This window comes from Lytechinus variegatus, chromosome 3 (genome assembly GCF_018143015.1).
Source record: "Lytechinus variegatus isolate NC3 chromosome 3, Lvar_3.0, whole genome shotgun sequence".
Taxonomy (NCBI): Eukaryota; Metazoa; Echinodermata; class Echinoidea; order Temnopleuroida; family Toxopneustidae; genus Lytechinus; species Lytechinus variegatus.
The window spans coordinates 67,625,890-67,649,010 of record NC_054742.1 but is presented as its reverse complement, the minus strand read 5'-3'; the positions used below and the strand labels follow the sequence as shown (position 1 = coordinate 67,649,010).

The 23,121-nt window shown below is 35.0% G+C and overlaps 1 long non-coding RNA gene across 3 annotated transcripts; it reads right to left on the bottom strand.

Moving 5' to 3' along the window:
* Positions 1–2,712: 2,712 nt before the first annotated feature.
* Positions 2,713–10,955, bottom strand: LOC121411754. Of its 3 annotated transcripts, XR_005969538.1 has the most exons (5): positions 10,906–10,955; positions 7,549–7,645; positions 6,967–7,047; positions 6,266–6,465; positions 2,713–2,752 (listed from the first exon to the last, which is right to left on the bottom strand). It is a non-coding gene; the product is annotated as an uncharacterized LOC121411754 (long non-coding RNA). The 3 variants fall into 3 exon arrangements; XR_005969537.1 differs by lacking the exon at positions 2,713–2,752 and having other exon boundaries at positions 5,538–6,465; XR_005969539.1 differs by lacking the exon at positions 2,713–2,752 and having other exon boundaries at positions 5,538–6,465; positions 7,555–7,645.
* Between the last annotated feature and the right edge of the window lie 12,166 nt (positions 10,956–23,121).

Sequence of the window (23,121 nt, the reverse complement as noted above, 5' to 3'; positions counted from 1 at the left end):
AGCCATTTGGCTGCGACTCATGTTTTTAATAAACCTTAAATTGAATTGAATGAAAATTCTGGAGCTGATGAGAAATTGCAAATAAGTCGTTTGTCCAGTGAGAGTCCAGGACATAACCGTTTTGATTCACCAATATTCAACAAAGATTTCTTGGTTGCTCTTTGCCATGAGGTCATTTGACAATACGTTTTCTATGTTCTTGAAAGCGTTCTGCGTAATAATGCGAAAACTCCCTATTAACGATTAAACATTAAAAATTGAAAGTTTCCAATTAATGTAGAAAATTTCAGAGAATTGATTTTTAAGACAAAAAAATATTTAAAAAATAAAAAATGGAAAATTGTATTGTACTTTCAAAATCCTAGTTTCAATGATTGTTTTTTTTCTTAAAAAAAAGGATCAATCCAACATGTTCATGCGCCAAATTTGTTTGCAGGGCAGTCAAAAAAGTGTATGCTAAGATGGGGCTTTAGTAAACCCACATTATGTTGGGTTTTTTTCCTGGCTCTCCTTTTCTTTTTCGTATAATTACTCCTCTGTTTAAAAAGAAATCATTTCAATTCATTATATTTAACATTTAAGTGCAGCTTCATAATTATTCTACGTTTGAGACTGTACATAGAATATGTTGTAAACACATTTCGCAGGGGGTATATATGGTAGTAATGCTCAAAACATTGACATTAACAACATCCAAAAAATAATCATTCGATTCAATTAAAAATGTTTTATTCAAATAAAAAAAAACGTAAATGAGGATGAAACGGGGCATTTTGACAAGCAAGATTAATAAATAGCATAAAATGCAGTAATAAAATGCAATGACAATTTATGTAGCATACCATAAACTAAATCATTATGAAATCAATTTCAGTAGCCACCATAAATCATTAGAAAAAAAATTTCGCCCCCCCCCCCCCCGTATCATGCTTCTGGAGTAAAGAATATTTCAATTTATTATATTTGACATTTCTGTTATAAAGATTCAAGATCGGATGATTCGCAGTTTGGGACTGAGTAGAAGTAGCGTCATGTTGGAGACACATTGCTCAGGGGCAAGTTGAAAGCAATGGAGCACATTAACCTAATGGAAATACTTACGCTATGCAATAGTTTGTAGACAAAATAAAACAAAGATGAGTTTCTTCTTTGGGAATATGTATTCTTTGTAAAGATGATCATTTTGTATAATGTGGTGCTTTTACATGTAATTCAATTTTGTAGGTAGCCATTGTTTTAATAAATAAAGCAACATTAGTTGAATATCTAATTCCATTAATTGTGTTGTTGCTGTTTTTTTTTCGTTCGCAGTAATATTACAAGTGCTTTTACTCAACAATATATATTTTTTTTATGTCACGATAAAAAGGTAACTTTATCTTGTTGAAAATACAACTACATGTATTAACTCTACGCACTCTAGCACAATTTATATGGTTCTGAGTGAAAAAAGGACAGAATAGAAAGGACCCTTACAAAGGGCCTATTTAACGGTTTTTAAAGTGTGGTGGAGGGGGGGGGGTCTTAACCCTATCCAGGCCGGGGGATGGCCTCGGAGCCCCCCCCCCCCTCAACGATTTGCGCAATATTTTCGCCACGCAAAATTTTTTGACCGCGCCACTCGCTGACTTTTACTTTCAAGTCTTGCCCAACTTTTAAGACCAGTTTTGCATCGCCGTAGTCTTTTTGCTGGTCTAAATGTATTTATTTGAAGCTGTTTACGATCTAAGAAGAGTCCCTAACAAATTTTATTGAAAAAAGGTCCAAAACAAAGAAATACATCGGAAATTGATCTGATATCGCAATTTTTTCTCATGTACACATTCTAGTTGCTAGGAACACCAAAAAGAGTTTCTATACCGACAATTGGAACATTTGGAGCTTTACTTAAAGAGTTAGAGGGAAAAGTATGATTTCGCATACTAATTATGCATAAATTAGCATAATCGCTTAATAGCAATTCGCATTAAATAAATTACTAATACAGTTTTGTAGATTATGTCCAAATCTGCGTGCCAATTTTCAGCGATCGCGCAGAAAACGACCGAGATCTCAAGGGGGCTGGGAGCCCCCCCCCCCCCTGGCCATATGAACTCCCAAAATACCACAGCCTAGATAGGGTGAACATTCAAACGAATATGATAAGTCATTCACATCGACCAAGCCTAATCTTTGCAATTTTAAGAATAATTTGCATAAATTATCATTATCTTTCCATCACACAACATGTCTTTCTTACTGTAAATAGACTTTTTCAAAACATTAAATTTGCCTCAATATTTTAGCACCCCTCATGACTTTAAGATCATATCATCAAAACAATAAATTTTTAAATGTCAACGTACATGTATATCCAATTCAACATAAACCCCTCAAAAAAAGTTTGGAAATCTGTGTTTGGCCATTAATTTCTACCAACTCCCAATTTTACACAATGCTTATTTCACATCATTGAAAAGATAATTTAATTATCTTTACAATGATACCATGCTTGTTATGATCATGCCATCAGAAAAAGAGCAGGATTCAAAAGTGTTGGATGAGGTCTGAATTGAAAAGCTGCAAAACGAGCAAAAAAGGTTTAGAAATCTGAGTTTGACCATTAATTTCTCCTAACTCCCAATTTTACACAATGCATATTTGATATCATTCAAAAGATCATTTAATTCTCTTTCATACCATGCTTGTTATGATCATGCCATCAGGAAAATAGCAGGATTCAAAAGTGTTGGATGAGGTCTGAATTGAAAAGCTGCAAAACAAGCAGAAATAGTCATGATGGGTCAATACAGAACATGATTCTTTTGTCTGTGTCAGTAGAGATGAAATCCATTCAAATCAAGCCCCTGCTTCTGTAATGATGGTACTGTGAGATAACATGGTTTGAGTCGTGGTTTGAAATACCCATGCATGTTTGTTTGTTATATTTTTGCTTGTGCAGAGGTGTGTTTGATTCCATGTTAATGGTGATGTTAAGGTGCATGAAACATTTAGAAGAAACCGCTGAGAAACTCACTCATCACCACTGAAAAAAAGTGACTTTCAATATTGTGTCATTTTGCAACTTTTGAATTTTGACCTTGCCCTACATTTCAAGGCACTGCACCTCCATGTGAACGATAATCATATCATGTAGGGTATCATTTTTAAAGAAAATTCAATGATCTATTCATTGATATTAATAACAGATTGATATTTTCTAAAAACCAATGAGGAATTATGGATCAAAGTAAAAAAATAATAAAAAAACGCTGAGAAACTCACTCATCACCACGGAAAAAAGAACAGTGACTTTCAATATTGTGTCATTTTGCAACTTTTGGATTTTGACCTTGCCCCACATTTCAAGGCACTGCACCTCTATGTGAACCATAATCATATCATGTAGGGTATCATTTAAAAGGAAATTAAATGCTCTATTCATTGATATTAATTACACATTGATATTTACTAAAAGCGAGGAGGAATTATCGATCAAAATCAGATTTCCAAACTTTTTTGAGGAGTTTAGATCTCGAGGGAAGTAATTTTTTTTTTAGTTGATATTGTAAGCATTATAACCGTATATCCACTTTCACACACAAATTATTATGAATGAATTTGAAGCGTAATCAACATGATGGTGTTCCATGTGATATGATAAGAAATCTTATGATTCATGTGATTGATGTATGATAGTAATGCTTTCAAGAGCACCAACAATAATAATGATAACATCAATGATTCTAATACTGATGTTGTTGTTGTTGATGATGATGATACAGATGATAATAATAATCATTATAATGATCACATGGTTGCCATTGCTTTGTGATAGGCTAGTGCATGGTGATAGATCATATTTGGATGGCTGTTTGGCATATAATTTGATGAATTACATGTATACTGTTCTTCCTCCGCCCATAAAACCACTACTAGTAATTGTAGTCTTATATTCATTCAGATGAAACAAATTTATTTGTCCCGATCCATTTACACACCCTCATGTGTGTATGTTAATTCCACATTCAATGTTTTAAAAATGCAAAGTAAAAAAATTATTTGACCATTGTGTGTACATGTAAAATGAATACTCATACCACTGAGAAATTATATGACCCTGAACATAATTAAAACCCCTGTATTTCATTCCAGGCTTTGGCAACTAGAATATCTATATGTTACTTCAGTTTTGGAATGTAGAATACAGAAACAAAGGTGGTAAATAAGGAAATCCGTATAAAAAAAATGGTTGGTTTGTAAATCAAATCCATGGACATGATCATGGAGGGCGTTTTGCACGAGGATAATTAGTAAATCCTCAAACATTCGTCTCACCTTGATATTTTACACTAAACAAAGAAATTCCCTCACTAGAGGGACGTATAAAGTTTTGTTGTCGTTTATTTTTTTCTAATGCTGTCACACCACCACACGCTTTGTTCCAGCATGTAGGATCCATGGTTTCATGGATTTGCCGCATGTAGATGGCGCTATACATTCTTTCATCAACTCTCTGGATTGATTTATCAGCAGATCTAGGGACAATCATTCTTCAATGAGATGTGATAGTAGTTCACATGTTTCTTTGTGTAAATTTGTAGTAGGAACTCTTACAACAATTAAATGTATCTCCTAAACTTGATATTGTAATTCATCTTTTTAAAAAATGTATTACAAGAAATGAAAGAAACAAATTAATAAGTAATAGTAAATGTGAATTTCTGAGAATATTTCTGTGAGAGCTTAACTGCTAGGTGGCTGCCTTGGTCTATTTTCAGAGTGAAGATTTTGTCCTGACAGTGTGATGTTTACAACCAAAATCTTGTCAGGAGAGTTGGTCAGTTCACGGATCTGAATGAATTCTAGTCAATGTTGATTTCTGATATCTGAAGACCTTGTCCTAAGAATCCACAATGATTGGGAAAATACATTTTAATCCAGTTATTTCCTGACACACTTGACCATGTACTCCCCAGCATAAGAAGCATTCCTTGCTTCCTCGATAGTGCACTGCTGGCAAAGTGGGCAGGCTGCAAGATTTCTGGACAATGAGATATCTTCTGCTGAACTACCGAATGCATACTGTCACACTCATTTTAATTTGGGCCATGGTTTTTCTCAAAGTAATGAAAGGTAACATTTTTTTAAACATTTTTTTGGCATCTTTGAGGAAAGAAATAATCATGGCTGGGCATTCTGACTTTCTTGTTCTGCCCACAGTAGTCATCACTACAGAGGCCAGCACATTGCACTTCTTGTGTATTCAGTTTGTCCCTAGACTGCACACTGTCAAGTTGTAGCAAGCAAAACGCTTGTTACAGAATTTTTTGTGCGATTTGTAGTGGTTCTGACTCTCGCCTTGTTAACAGAGGGTCTTGTGTTCAAATCCCACCACGCTCTAGCATGCTTTGGCAAGGCGTTAACCATACTTTGCCACTATCGATGCAGGGGCTAAATGAATACCTGGTAGGATGTGAAAGTAATTGTAGCTTGTCCAGTACTGTGTGCGCCTCACCGGCAACTGACTGGAATACTCACCAGGGAGTGGAGGATGTGCATATTGTGTGCAGGATTGACTGATTGAATCCGATAACCAGGGTAATAATATATCTGTTAAGCACTTAGACATGTCGTTTTGATGTATTACGCGCTATATAAAAGCAAAATATTATCATTAAAACATAGTGGAGGTAAAAAAATAGCTGCACAGTGCGTCGCTAGTTGCTGAAGGGCAAGCACTTTGCATTTACTTTATATCGCATGCACTTTTTTCTATTTTGGTACAAGCCGTATAATTTTGGGGAGAAAATTTCACACATTTCACAGATGTCCTTCTTGGCCAGTGGGTTTTATGATTTAGCTCTTTGATCACCCTATCAATCTCATTCACAAACCCTGCATGTATCTTTTTCTAGGTCAGCTCAGGAGCAACATCAATGGCAGAAGATGATGTACAGCAATCAGAGGATGGGACACTAAGGAAGCATTTGAGGTGTTCTTCCAGTTACTTTCTCTGCTGTGGATCCTGCACACATTAGCCATTTTCTCCAAGACTGCCACCACTTGCCTTTCTGAGATAGCATAAGTATTTGGCATACTTTACCTTGTTCTCCAGCACATGCAGGTGAAGGCAAGAAGTAAGACACGGTGTGATTTTTCCTACTACTTCCAGCATTTTGGCTGACTTTTTGCTGGTCAGATGACGGGCCAACCACTACTTTTTTAATCTCAGACTTCTAATGTTGTAATACACATTCCTGATAGTCATGTGTGTGCAACTCACCTTTGAGCAGTGGAGGCCTCTCAATTTGCGATTTCCACTTTACATGTCATCCTCGCAATGTGAACTCTGGTCCCAATGAGTAAAGCAGAGAGCATAGCATCCATGACATGAAGAGCGAATCTCGCCAGAATCTCCACAGAACTTGCTTGAGAAATGTCATTTCTTCCTTTGATGGCGCCGTCATGCACCCACCTGATTTGCTGCAATTTAAAAGATACAATAACATTTCACACAATTATATTTCAGCAATTTCTTAAACACTCAATTTGGTGGGTGCTACCATTCTGCCGTGAAAGTCCAGCTAGATCATCTGGTTTCTGCAATATACAAAATATAACATTTCCTGATTATAATTTCACACTTCATTTGACTAGACAATATTCACCTCGTCCATGACTACATAATATTATAAACATTTCCCCAAGTATTTCCTTTTTCAAATTTTGATTTCACATAAAGTCTTGCAGGTAAAATGTCTGACTTCAAATGACCTTTGACCTCTTGATATGACCTCCAACAGCACCACAACATGGTGCTACCCTTAGTACATCTATGATACAAGTGTGGATGCCATGATATGGTTTGCTGTAAGTTAAAAGACATAACAACTTTTCACACCATTTTTTTTCTGATCCATGAAGTTAGACTCTGTGGGTTGTTCGAAAGAGCTGGTAATTTCAAAAGCATTAAGAAATACTCACCATTGGGAATTTGGTAGGAAGGTCCCGCTACCTCATTTCTTCCTCTGTTGGCCATGTCAACCATCTGATAAGCTGTAATTACTAAGTAAAAACAACATTTCGCAAAATAATAATATCACTCTTTCTTCAAAAAGAGATGCTAGATAGATCTAGTGGGTCAATTGTTCAGCAAGTGCTAGTAATTTTAAAACATTAGGTAATACTCAGAATACATGTAGGATATTTGGTAAGTGCCTCCAAACTGCTGTGCATGGCCTGTTTTATCATCTGGCTTTTTATACTGCAACAAAAGATATAACAACATTTCACACAATTCTGATTTTATTTATTTTCTCTGAAAATCCATTTAGCTGGATTTTGTGGGTTATTCTACGAAAGATAATTCAACATTGTGAAATTCATGGGTGCCATAATTTTGCATAAAAGTTCCCCCATGTAATGTATCCCTCTGTTGGCCATGTAACCCATCTGGTAAGCTGCAATAATATCATACAACATGTAACATTTCACAACTTCTTTAAAACTAACTTTACAAGACTTTTTGGTTTGTTCTATAAGAGCTGGTAATCTCAAAAGCATTACATGTACTTGGGATTTGGTGGGTACAGCCATTCTCCTTGGAAGGTCTGGCCAGCTACATCATTTCTACCTCTGTTGGTACTGCCACCCATCTGGTTTGCTGCAATATAAAGGGGGAAAATTTCTTATAATTATGATTTTACAATTTTGAACAAAAATCAATTTGGATAGATTATGTGGAGTGTTTTGTGTTAGTGACTGAAAAAGAATTAAGAAAAAAAAACATCGGGTTTGATGCTATATAAAGGGGGGAACATTTCATTTAATTACGATTTTACAATTTTGATGAAAAAATCAATTTAAATAGATTTGTGGATTGTTCTGCAAGTGTTCCTCCGATGAACATGTCATCCATCTACTTTGATGTACAGATAACATTCACATAATTATCATGATTATGATTTCACATTTTCTCTGAAAATCCAGTGAGCTAGAATGTTGTGATTGTTTTATTAAGAACACAATCAAGGGGCCCCAAACTTTGGAAATTCCAGTTTGGGGAAGGGGGCAGGTGCAGCTAGTGATTTTTTTTTTGGGGGGGGTCTTTTTAATCATACATTCTGTACATGTAAATCAACACAAATAACAATTAATGTACATTACTCTTATCACTGGAATGTTGTTTTTGTTATATCAATGATCATTACATGGCAACACACTCAACCTCACAGTGTAGGCCTACAAAGTACATGACAATGTATATATTATTATCATTTTTATTTGTTTGGCGTCATTTGTGCCTGAGAGGCAAAAAGCGAACTGAATCACTGTGAACTGCAGGTCCCTCCTCCTGATATAAATGATTGGGGGAGTGCAGATGGACCACTACACCAGGGTTTCCCCCTACTCTTATATGAATAGTGCAGTGATTACACGTACATCACTATGTCCTTTTTTAATAAAAAAAAAATACTGTTTTTTCTGCAACATGAAAAATAGACTTTTAAAAAAATCATCAAATTACCTATCAAAATAATATATATTTACTTTTCAGTGATACGCTTTCCAAAAGGTCAATTTTTTTCTTAATATATTATGATTGGCAAAAGAAGCTGCTGAAAACTGCTTATCTAAAAAAGAGCCAATGGAGTATATTAGAGAGTCAAAAGGGGCCTAAGCTTTCGATCCTAGCAGAATCTTCTTCGGAGGCAAAATGACAAACATATAAAGTGGAACAACCATAATATGGACCACAGACATTAAACAGCAACACTGAAAACAGGGAGACAAAAGGGGCATTAGTGAGAAGAGATGACCAATCAGGTTAATGAAGGGGATGAAAGAAAAGGATTATGCAGACACAAAGGGAAGTTAGTGTACTGTAAGTAAGGCCAATGAAAGACCTCAAGCCTAGAGGGATTAAGATATGAGGCAGGCAACATCAAACAGGATCTGGAACAAAACAGTGATAGAGGGTGTGAGGAAGAGATGAATAACAAGAGAATTAGTGAGAGGTGGGTCAAACAGGTAACAAAGAAAGGCATAATAAACTGGTAAACTGGTGCTTAAGAGTGGGGAAAAAAGGGGAAAGAATGGAGAACAACTGATAATGTGCAAAAGACATGAGTATGTATGTAAGAGCATTAAACAAACTAAGAGAAGAAAGTAAGTGTAAAAATAAATCTATAAGTATAAAATTATATAAACATATCCAAAAAGGAAATGGTGTAACTGATATTGTAATCCGCTGGGTGTGAGGGGAAAAAAAGAAGACTATACAGTAGAAAAAAACACAAAATCTGTATATTATATGGAAGGGAAGCAATAGCCTAAAAGGGTAAAAGCAAATAAAGAAACTAATGCTGTATGAGGGAGTGTATTAACCCTATCTAGGCCGGGGTATTTTGGGAGTTCATATGGCGGGGGGGGGGGGGGGCCTCCCAGGCCCCCCTTAAGATCTCGGCCGTCGACCGCGCGATCGCGCCGAAAATCGACACGCGGGTTGCCTGGGACATAATCTACAAGATTGTATAGTAAGATTTTTCATGCGAATTGCTATTAAGTGATTATGCTAATTTATGCGTAATTACATGTAGTATGCAAAATCATTCTTTTTCCTCTAACTCCCTAAATAAAGCTCCAAATGTACTAATTTTTGGTATAGAAACTCTTTGTGGTGTTCTTAGCAAGTGTACATGAAAAAAATTGCGATATCAAATCATTTTCTTATGTATTATATTGTTTTTGCAATTTCTTATGTATTTCTCTGTTTTTTTACCTTTTGTTTTTCATTGTTTTTTCTATGAAATTTGTTGGGGACTCTTCTGTGATCATAAAAAGCATAAAAAAAATACATTTAGACCAGCAAAACTAAAAATAATCATGCATTTATGAATTTTGGTTGAAAACACAATTTGCATTGACTTTGTACACGAAATCACGTTTTTGAGCAATTTTTGGTCTGACATGCACTTACATAATGTTGCGTAATTTCGGAACCACATACCCGGGTGATGCAAAATTGGTCTCAAAAGTTGCGCAAGACTTGAAAGTAAAAAGTCAGCGAGCGGCGCGGTCAAAAAATTTTGCGCGGTGAAAATATCGCGCGATTCGTTGAGGGGGGCCTCAACTAAGAACAGTTCCTACATCTCGTCAAGACGAGACGTGGGCTACGCTCTGTATGCAACTTAGTTAAATGGGTACTAAGTACAGTACGCGTCTTAGTGGTCTTTGTGAAACTCCCGCTAAGATGCATCTAACACTAAGTCCTAGTATAACCGGACTTATGGATGCTTAAGATGCATCTTAGGACTTATGGATGCTTAAGATGCATCTTAGCGCTTAGTGATACAGGCCACTGGTTTGCTAAAATTGAAAATAATTAACACATTTCACACAGTTAATATTTTACAGTTTTGTGATCATTTCTCTTTAAAGTTACCACTTTTAATATTATCACACTTTCACAGAAGATGGACTTTCTTGTATTCCTTCAAAGCTCAACTCAATGTTTTCATCACAAGGATAGAATTCGGTGTATATGCACGATTTTGTTAAAGCTTTACACCTTTTTTATGGTCGTAATTAAGTAGCGAACAACCAATGAACGGCCCGGTGCTCTTCATCGTAATTCTACGTAGCCCTGCCGCCGAAACTGGCGGGGTGGGATTAAGCCCGAATCCCCAATGCCATGGCATGGAACTTGCTTCCGTTTCTCATAACAAATTTTCATATGCAAGGGACTAACGTTGGATCAACCGAAACGAAATAACTTAGGTATGGATATAGATGTTAAAGCCTAAATTATTTTCCTAAAAACATCAAATTAGATTGAAGCTGCAATATGAATGGATAGAACATTATTGGATTTGTCCATTACCGTAAAAAATACGAGTACGAGAAAGATATTTCCTTACTCACCGGTCACTGGAAACTTGCTTGCCCAGCCCAGCTTATTTTCGAAATTTTCCGCGTAACGTAATCGCGATCGATACCGGTACCCGGTATGGTACGTCGATCGACCATGAACGTCTGCTTCTTAGCCTAGTCAAGCACATGCATTGTTGTGTAACTCTTCTTTATTCTTTTAAAACCCAAATTTTTGTTTTTTTTTGTTTTTTTCTTTCCTTTTACAATTTTGTGAGTAGAGGAGGATAAAAAAAGATGAATAAAAAATTGAAATAAAAAAATGACTGATTTTTTTTTACTGGTACGATGGTTTCGGATGTAGACTACATTGATTCTTTAAAAAAATGACTACATACCATATAGACGTTTTAGAAAAAGTCAATTAGCGTTTACAAGTAACTCATAGTTTTTATTTTTATCTTTATTTATTTTCTTTTTTTGCGTGTATATGTTTTTGTCTTGGGACAAGGCAATAGAGACCATTAAGAGAGTAATACAAGCTGTCTAAATACAAAGACTAGTAACGGGAGTTCCCCCCGAATACTCGCGCGTGATTGGCTGAAAGTTCTAGATCCACTTTAATTATCAAAATTACAAGCTACCGGTACGCTACTTACATGCATCCCGACATAATGACTCCTGTGGCATTAAACTTTTCTTGTTCATCATTTTAATTTAAAGTTACCTTCATGTTGGAACGAATTCATTAGTAAATAATGTAGACACCCCCCCCCCCCTCTCCCGGGGGGGGGGGGCTACTCACGAAATGAGTCATACGGGGTCGTGCCACGGGAATCGCTTTTGGGAAGAAATCCCTAAACATGGGGTATGTTTTTATGCTGGAAAATCCCTACACATGCCCCCAGTTTTTAGATACTGGCCTTAAACACATGTCCGTGGCCCCAATTTTGGGTGATAACCTTTTTTTTAAATTCATTTATTGTATTTTTATTTATTTATTTATTTCGGGGGGGGGGCTTGCTTGTCAAATTTGATAAAAGCCTTAATATGGGTACTGTTTTTAGCCAAAATGACCAGTAAATATGGGAATGGGTTTTGAACCTTCAGCCGCACAACCCAATCCAAACCAAAAATAAGTACCCCTCCCCCACCCCCCGGGGGGGGTAGACTCTATGTAGAACTAAGCTAGACTCTATGAAGAATTAAACAGATTTTAATTGAATATAATTTTGGTTAGAAATTTATATTCAGTCCAACATGCTAGCAGTTAAGTGTCTCGTATACCAGTGTAACTATTTTTTTTTTCATTAATTCCCTGATGACATATGCTATTTTATGATTATATCCACTTTATGAATTGTGCAATTTGCTAAATTAGACGCTGCAGAAGGCTACATACAATAAGCCATGGCCAGGCTGAAATATTCTCTACAACAACTTGTAAGACTGAAAAGTACCTCAAAGTATCTTGTTGTTCAATTAAAGTCGTATGCCCTCTATCGTTCATTGACGGAATCTGGAATTATTTCTAGTCCTTATGATTGCCACTGAGTAAAGCTTTTTTTAACGAATCAAGTTGTAGCAACAATCCAACACGAACCGAATTCTTAAAATGCAGTGCTATAGTAAGAAAACTTTCCTTTAAAAAATGACCCATACACCACGTACCTTGACCTGAGTTCCCTCAAAACACGCTAAGAAAAAGGTCGTTCAATCAGGCATTTCAGGTATATTGCTTTCAGGGGAAGTTCACCCTGACGAAAAGTTTATTGTAAACAAATATAACATAAAATATAAAAAAAATATATATATATTGGCGAAGGTTTAAGGAAGTCTTAAAAGAATTTTCAAAAGATATTAGAATTGTAATTATTTGATTTGTGACGTCATACGTGAGCAGCTTTCCTACATATCATTTCCTCAGAAAATTGAAAATGATTGATAGTTGAGATAGCTGAGTATATCAATACAAAAAATCATTTTACACGCACTCCTAAAAAGAAAATAATACCCATCACGAGCCATACAGATTACTGTATGCATTCGTGGTATATAGCTGCTCGTTTATCAAGTCACAAATCAAAATATTTAAAACTTCTTTGTATTTAATGGATTTTCCTCAAATCTTTACCAATATTTTTTTTTCTGCAATTTTTACAATGAGCTTTTCGTCAGGGTAAACTTCCCTTTTAATGCTTGCCACATTTTGATTGGGAAACAGAAGCAATGAATGCCAAATATTATGCCTAAAATCCATGGAAAATTGACGATTATTAGTTTGAAAACTTCGCTTATTCTCCCAATTAGTTATGGTTGTAAACAACACGGGTGATATGCAAATGAGAGAGAGACGAAGAATTTATGTCAATCATTCAAAACTTTTTCGTATTTTTTTGTAATGTAGAATCTTACATTTTTTGCAGATTAACGTTTATATAAATAAACCCTTGAGAGAGAGACGAAGAATTTATGTCAATCATTCAAAACTTTTTCGTATTTTTTTGTAATGTAGAATCTTACATTTTTTGCAGATTAACGTTTATATAAATAAACCCTTATCATTCGTTATTAATCAAAATATTTTAGACAATGGCCAATTTACATTATCAGGGAGGATCCATGCAATCTTATTTCACATTATATTCATTTCCATAGAATACGAAATAAATATTTGGTTGACGTCATGGGTTTCATTCATTTGCATCCCGACCAGTACGGAAAATTTAACTTCTTGATCATGTGATCATTTTGGAATGAGTGAAATATTAAATGTCATGACTTTCTTCCTTTTTACATCCGATTTTGATGAAATTGTCAGCATTTTGTTGCTTTTTTTAAAGTTAGTATCTAACAAAAAAAGACGTGATTTGTAATTTCGTTCTCATTTTTTTAAATATTTTTTTTTAGGTGAGCCAATGAACATTTGAGAATACAAAAGTGAAACAACAATTAAAGATTGCAACTACCCCAATGGTTTACTGATTTAGAAAGGCAAGTGTCAACATTACACTTTAATAACAACTTTAACAAACCTATTATAATCACTAATGATGAAGCAATCTGGGTCACTATTGATAGTTGCTTTCGGTGTAGCAAATATGAGTGTCTTGGAACTTGACTGATAACCGTCTTGATAAACATCGCTTTGGCTGCAAATAATTTCAAAAGAAATTCCACACAAAACGTCCAAGCAATAAACGTATGCTCCTTTTCATGTTTTACTTTTAAAAAATTCTGTCTAATATTGAGAGTCATGAAATAGGGAATAATGTATAAGTTATTGAAAAGTCCCGCAATGTAGAAAATGGGTTATCTCTAAATATCTTTATTATTACAATGAATATTCATCCACAGAACGGAATGAAACACATTTCACACTAACTTTGTTGTCATGACCCAGTTAAATTGAAAAGGTTGACCCATTTTTCGTAAATAACATTTTCCACTTAGGTGTTTCTTCAAGCAGCTCTGTGTTTGCTTGCATGCAGAAAACACGTTGAAATTGAGACATGTGCCTCTTTTATCTTCTTGGGCAGACGGGGAGGGGGTGGGGCACTGGTATCATTCGGAATTGGAGTTGGTATATAGACGTGCTCTCAAAAAAGAGGCCTGGATTATGGAATGACAAGTCTTGACCTAACAATTTCCAACATTGCTAACAAACCACCCAAATTGCAGATTCTGCCTCCCTTAGAAAAAGGACTAGAAACACCATAACAAACGAACAATTAAAAATAGCCCATTCCCAGTTACTTAATTACTGAATGAGGGCGCAATAAATAGTCACGTTTTGTTCAAATAGTCCAACCCCCCCCCCATCATATGAAATTATGGATATTTTGATTTTCATTTTTTTATGATAGTTATCCTCAGAATTCTATATACTGCTTTGTCCTACTTGGTCTATTACATTTTCTCTTTTTTATCACTATCTTATTAAATGCACTTATTAAGTGCAGTCTTATTTCCGAGTAATTACTCTTGTGCATATGTCTTCCGTCATCTAGCCCCTCCTTTCTTCTCCGCGACCCCCCCCCCCCCCCCCCCCCCCCTCTCCCTCCCCCTCCTCTCTTTTATGTCCGTCTTTTAACCCCAGCCCAACTTTCTTCATTTTCTTTCCCTCTGTCCTTCTATCAATAATATTATGCCGAACCCTCCTTTTCTGCATCTCTTCTATGTATGGTATATACAGTTATGTGCCTTTTTAGTCATTATTATGATTTACTAGTATGATTGTATTTTATAATTCCAACGTTCCTTAATTTCAAATGCATAATTTTGCAATGTATAACGTCAATGAAAATTATGTTCTTGGTATGGATGGTGATTTGTGCTGTGTGCTATTAAAAAAGATATTTCTTTTCATATTGTTCTTATCGTTTCTCATTAATTTTATAAATGTATTCATCCCAGAAACACATAATATTTTCATTATCATGATTCCGCGATCTCACATGACATATTTCACAACAAGAAGTTTGAAGGGTTATTTATAATTTGATAACAATCGGACTATTGCAAATATCTTAAAATGAAAATATGTCTTTGTCGGGTCATGATATACGCGAAAACTACCCACACAATTTCCAATACAAAGGTACAATAGTCATGATAGTTATGGTTCATTTTATTCTTTGGACATTTTCTTCTATATTTAGCAGCAAAATTCTATCCGACCCAGAATACATTTGAAAAAAGGATAGGATTTATGCTGTCAACGTCCTCCGTATTGTTTGAATTCGAGGGGATTTTGGTTTGATTCTGGAATGCACAAAACACCTGTATTGCATATTATGTTCCTTGTTGATTACGTGGATGTTGCTATGGTAACAAATATCACAAAATGTGTCTTTTTACTAATATCAAGACATTCCTTAACATAGACGTAATTTAAAATTGTGTGTAGAACAGATAATCCCCAACACTTCTTCCGATAAAATCTCATTCCACTATACATGAATAACAAAATGGGGTGATCATAGTGATGGTGTCGACCATCAAACAACTTTGTTTTCAAATAATATTGAAGCCATCCTTTATCTGAATCACGAAGTTATTGGAGAATTCCATTGACCAATTTGACGAAAAACAAAGATATATTCAGAAATAATTTATGCACATTTAAACACAAAATCATGGCTGTTTTGGGGTACTTCGACATGAATGGAAATGAGATACTGTGATGTTAATCAATTTTAATTTCCGCTTCATCATGGGCATAATTCTTTGGTTTTAAATATCCACATTCTCAAACATTAGTTAGATTTCCCTATTCACTCTTAGAATAGTTAGTTGGGCAAAAATGCCCAACTTTTAAACGACCCTAGGCAACATACCGTCCACACAGCTATTGGTTAAAACAAGGAGATATATCTCCTTGGTTAAAATCTGCCCAAATTGGGTAATACAAAATAATATTTGGGTAATAAATTTGGCTTGCTCAATTGGATAATAATTGCCCAGACTATATATTTTTTTACCAACTTACATTACCCAAAACTGCGGACAGTATGTTGCCCAACATTTTAAGTGTCTTGATCTCCCTATTTCAAACACAAAGACGCTGTCCGTCTTTCATTTTACTGAGGGTTTTTTTCTTTAAATTTATTCATATGAATAAATAAGCCACAAAATTAGGATAAATATATATGATTGAGTCATCGCGAGTTGAGTTAAAGACGTGAAAAAAATACGCCACGAAAGTGAAAAGAAATCAATTCTTATATGAATATGAATTTCGAATTATGTTATTGCGAATTTACAGAATATCATGACTATTGAATTTATTTCTTTCTTTCATTTCTATTTTGTGTAATTATATTAGTGTCATTTAAACATGATTTCATCAATATATTTTGTTTGTGCTTTTACACGTGTGTATACATGATACTTTTTTTTATTGATTATGATTATACGCTATACGTCTTTAAAAAACAACAACTTGCATCATGTCAAACAGCGTTTTGTCTTGATGATCATGATCATAAATTCAATTTCCTTGCAGGCAGAGTTCATCACCATTCCAACTCGACGGGAAATGAAAATCAGAAGAATATGTGAGTACATGCAGAACCTAGGGCAGAACCTTGCTAAAAATTTTAACGACCAATCAGACATGCTCGAATGAGGAGTTCTGTCCAGAATTATTTGGATTAATATAGTCATGATAGTAAAATTCTGAAAGAAAACAGTGCAGAACCAAACATAAAACAGTTTTATTCAGAATATCAGAGTATCAATGACCTAAAATGACTTGGCTATTGTCCTAGCAATTATTGTAATTTCAATCACACAGAGATGGAATACCATCATGGTGGATCCAGGATTTCATAAATTGCGAGGCGGGGATACATACATTTTTTTCAGGAAGGGGGGGGGAGACAAAAGTAAATACTTATTTTCATTCTCAATTTCCAAAAGAAAGACAAAGAGGGGGGGGGGGACAAAAAAGGTTAAATTTTAATTTTTTAAAAGTGGCAAAATGTTGAGGGCACGTGCTCCACCCCCATGTATCCTATTTCACATGTTTTTTTTGTTTTTTTTACTGTAGATAATACGTTTGCCTCTACTTTAAAATCAAATTAGACGATTTCTCAGTATTCCGATGTTTTATCCAACTCGGTCGTGTTGACACAATGTACATAATGCATGTCATTTGAAGAAAAAAAAAACACTTTGGTTTGGGGCAAACTTTCCTTTTTTCAGTGTCTTATCACTTAATTTGAGTATAACTCAATTTAGCCGAACAAAAAGCGACTTACAGACATTATTTGTTGTATACTTTGTATTTATTGGTGTCGATTCTAGCATATAGAATAGTGTTGTTTCAGTGTGATCAATCAAGATCATGCTCCGTGGCGGTAACAGGGGGACGGGGGACACATCCGGCCTCCCCCTCCAAACACATACACACACGCACACACACACCCTCAAACACACATACCTTGAGAGCCATTAAAGAAACTATTTGTAGTCGAAAATGTCGGGCATATGCAAGTGGAGATCCTGGATCGCCCTCATAATGGGGTTTTAGTAGGTATACATTAAGTAAGACTACATTTATATTAACAGGTTTGACATCATAATGTAGGAGGTGGCAGAATGTTTATTGTTATATTGAGGACATGTCAGGCCACTTTTTGTAGACAGTTTAAATACAAATTTGAAGGGGCATGGCGCCCTCATTGGCTAATGTTTAACCAATGTTTCGAGAACCGCTCGAATGAAGAAATTCCTACAGATGCGATGATGCACATGATAATCATCCTCGTATGTTATTCGATGATGAAGCTGTCACAGGGACTCCAGGAAGGGGCAAGAAATAATACCCCCAAAAGAAAGAAAAATAAATTGAATTCGAAGGACCCAGAACGGATGAATTATGACGGATTATATTATATCAATCGAGGAAAGGGGTGAATTGTAACCGTGACGCACATGCTCTTTCAGATCCAATTTATCTCTTGTCAATGTTTCTTGAAGTTGAATTATCAGGAGCAGGTCATGATTTTAATCAAGTAATGGGGGGGGTGGGGTCTTATTTTAACAATGTGATCGTATTGAAATATCAATTCACATTTAGATACATGTACTTAAAGATAATATACGCAATAATTTATACAGTTTTATTCTGTTGTTTCTCAAAATGTCTTGGGGACGTCGTAATATATTTGTTATGACTCTTGCCATTCAGTTTGATGGACGTAGGTTCGATTCCTATAAGAGCCATGGTGTGTTTCCCTTCAGCATGAAATTCACCCACACTGTCTGAACTCAACCCAGGTTATGTGAATGGGTAGTACCCGCTAGGAAGAAATTTCTGAAATGCTTGAGCGCCTAGGTAGAAAAGCTATAAAGCCGGGGTAGTAATACCAATAACAGGGCCCGCCGGGAGAACAGTTTTCAGAAATGAAGTGGCTATCTTGGGTAAAATCCACCATTATCATTATTGTTATCATGGTTATTATCATTATCTGCCTCACACACAGGGCAACATTGCAAAGCGCTATGTTCTCTTGGTAACCGAGGTCGGCATATCGGCCCCAACAATATTTAAGAAAACAAAAATAAATGAATACAATATTGACAAATAAGAGAATTTTGAATTTATTCTAAATCTTAAGGATTAAGTTTTAAATATCAAACGATGTAATTCAAATCCTTTAGATTTATATTTAAATCAACAAGGTTTAAATCTAAGTCTAATAGTCGGCTGGTCACTATTCACAGCCGACTCTGATTTTATTTCAAAACCTTGGAATTTTGAGTGTACATTATATTCCTGTGATTCAAATTATTATCTTCAATGCAGTTATTATTGTTTTGTTTAATTATTTGCATTCGTTTGGTCTCTTTCTACAATGTGTCCCATATCAAACATAGGTCTTCTGTAATTATGTGTCTTTTTCAGCTATGTACCAAGCAAGATATTTGATAATGACAACTGTTTCCATGTGATTTCCATACTGCACTAATGATACCAGGGCTTACCGTGGGTCACCATAAAAAAATTGAGTCACTTATTGCTCAGTTGCCAAGTATACTGACCTAATAGAGGCATTTTAAGGACCATTATAATGGATATGTATCCCACTTATAAAATAATGCGAGCGCGAAGCGCGAGCTGAACATCTGGGAAGGTTGTAGTACAACAAAATTATATATCTCGTCAAGCAAACAATGCGAGCATCAGGAACAATAAAGACATAGGCCCTGAGCAAATTATGTTTCGTTAAGTCATGAAAATAATCTTTCTTATGTTATATAACATAACATAGTTATAAGATGATGTTCTATATCATTGTGATGAAGAATAATTTCTTCTTTCCCACTACGTTTCTCTTCCTTTCTCCCTCCTTTCCTCCTTGTCCTTGTCCTTGTTTTTTTTTTTTTTTTTTTTTTTGGGGGGGGGGGCTGTCGTAGTTTACGCCACTGATTGATACAGGTATGTTATCCAGGAATTATTACCTTTATATAAGCTTCTCTACTTTGGAGGTAGGAGAGAATACTAATTACTACGATTGTTGAATTTAATTGTACGAATGTGCAAGATTGCAACAACAGCGCGCAAAGGGTTAATAATGTTACTACCTTTGTTTTTTTTAATCAGCATCTTCGACATTCCATGCTATTTTAATAACCCACTACTCGTTGATAAACATTCCAATGACATCATGTTCCTTTTATGTCGAATAGATCAACAAATAATACACTAAAAAATGCCAACAACCTCTAAACCAAAACATTTTTGCAAAGGATAAAGAAGATATTTCGACCAAAATAAACACACACTCGTAAAACAAAATGAGCGGTGTAATTGACAGCATATTTACAATAGGATGAGGACACGAAACAAATATTCAAACCATAAAATCAGTCGGATATGTAAGTACCTTTAGTTCATTACACCAAAATGAATTCTTCTCCATGTCAATAGGGACAATGGGAGCACTCTTCCCTAACCTGTTTAAAAATCAAAGGTCTTTTCGACTCCATAATCCGACTGCGGTCACCCATTCTCCCCCTGTCAAAAGTTCGATGACAATCCGAATTACAATGGCGGTTTCATTCGTATTCATGAAGTAGTTCAAACAACCACAGGCGAAATAAAAAAAATTATCGTTTTCAATCAAGGAGGCATAAAGAGCAATGGAATAAAAACAAGTCGTAAAAAATGTCAAAAAGGGGCAAACCTCCGGGGGGGGGGGGGTAAGATGGTGTGAATAAAGTATGAGTCATGCCGGAAAAAAAGGACCCGGCTTCAGTCGGTTTCATTACAAATACCATCAATACGAGTGTCTGGGCAGGTTAGAGGAAAATCATAATCAGTCAGATGTAAAATTCCCTACATATTTCAGGTTTAGTCGCTTTGTTATGAAGGAGTTTGTTGACCGGTATTCAATCTTATAATTCTTTTGAATATATTCATCAAAACATGGGGTTTTAACATAGTGGTAAACAAGATTGTTGTAAACACCATATTTTTTTTGTCTCGTCTGCACAGCACAGCGAGACTGTAAGCGCCGCTTTTCCGACGGCGACGGCGGCGGCGTTAACAGTAAATCTAAACTTAAGGTTAAGTTTTTGAAATGACATCATGACTAAGTATATGGACCTTGATCATTAAACTTGGACATTAGGGTAATCAAGTATCACTGAACATCCTGCCCTGGCTTCAGGTCACATGACCAATGTCAAAGGTCATTAGGGTCAATGAACTTTGGCCATGTTAGGGTATTTGTTGATTTTCATCATAACTCTGAAAGTTTATGGATTCGGTTCATGAAATTTTAGAGTAATCAAGTATCACTGAATATTCTTTGAGTTTTAGGTCACATGACAATGGTCAAAGGTCATTTAGGGTCAGTGAACTTAGATTATGTTGGGGAATCAACTCGCAATCTTAACCAAGGTTAAATGTTAATATCATGACTCTGAAATTATATGGATCTAGTTCAGAAAACTTGGACATACGAATAATCAAGCATCAGTGAACATCCTGCGTGATTTTCAGGTCATATCAACAAGGTTAATGAACTTTGGCCATGTTGGGGATATTTGTTGAATGAATTAATTGCCATCATAACTTTGAATGTTTATGAATCTAGTTCATGAAATGTGGACATAATGGTAATAGAGTATCACTCATTGTCTTGCACAGGTATTTGGTCAAACGATCAAGGTCAAATGTCATTTAGGGTCAGTGAACATAGTATTTCATCATCACATGAATGATGCTTTTTGTGAATGATTATTCTATAGTCGTTTTTAATGTCAACGCTGCTGCTATATTGAATATATCAACATTGAATATAATGCAGGAGAGATTGCCAGATGCGCTTCACTTGTTAAGCAAAATTAATTCTCAAAATATTTGACCACTAAAATAAGGATAAGAGCGTTGCGAGATGATGTCCTATTGATTTATTCTTGAATAACAATAATAATAATAATAAAATAATAATAATAATACTGTAACAACCATAATAATAATAATAATAATAGTGGTAATAATAATAATTTAATATAGTAATGATAATAAAAACTTGATAACAATCCATGTCATTTAAAAAAAAAATAATTATATCAGATCTAACCCCCCCCCCAAAAAAAAAGCAGAAAATACATAAACTAAGATCACTAAAATGTCGAAATGATATGAGGAAAAATACACTTAGGGAAAATACATTATCACAAAAGATAATGAAAATGCAATTTTCTTATTTTTTCTTCTATTTCTTTTTTATGATTTGCCCAAGTAAAACAATATTTATGCATGTTCTTCGTTCCTCAATTTTTCCCGTTTCCGCTCCGTCTTTTAAATGGACAATAACACACTTGAAGTTATTAAATTTGTTAATTATCACTCATTCATGCTCTAAATATGACTCGACGGTAATCCGTGACGAGCCAAAGTCTGGATTCGGATCAGATTGTTTTGGTGTGTTTCATAAACTGTTTTCATTGTTTTCTCTCAAATGAAATATAAGTCCCATAAGCAAATTATACACTAACTGAAACAAGTCACATAATTATACATTTTGTGCAAACGATATTCGAGAAAGGAAAGTATAAATGATAATGAAGATGAAGAACATGTGACTTGTTTATAATACAGATCAATATTCATAATATGAAATGATATGAGAGAAAATCAGGATGAAAATAAAACAGGTTGAGTGAGTCCACCATCCCCAAGAACCCAATCACTCCCCTATAAATCAAATCTTGCTTCCATCTTTTCTTTTCCTTTTTGTAAAAAAAAAACTGTCATAACTTCCTCATAAATTAATTCAAATGGCATATCTGATTTGAATCTGAATTGATTGAGATTAAGAAGTTAATGTTTCTGTTCTTAATTGGATTCCAAAATTAGACAATGTGTGTATGTAACCTCAGTGACCTTTTTTATTCATCCGGAATTTATGATTTAAAACTGAATCTAATTTCCTGAATTAAAAAGCGAGCCTGAATGCTTACATGGTACTTAGATCTTTCACAGAGCTGGGGCTCATAACGTCAACGGTAATTGTGATGTACCAGAATAATACATGTAATTAAATGTCAAATTACGTCAAGGGCTATAAACGTGGACATTACCAAGATTACATCCCATCTTTATTTTTAATGACGTAAAACTAGATATTCACATCACGCGACATATATCTACTGCTTTGCTGCATGTATTCTAAAATATTATATATTATTCAATCCTCTTTTCGTTTAAGAATACACAATTTACCTTACTTTTGTACACAAATGATATAA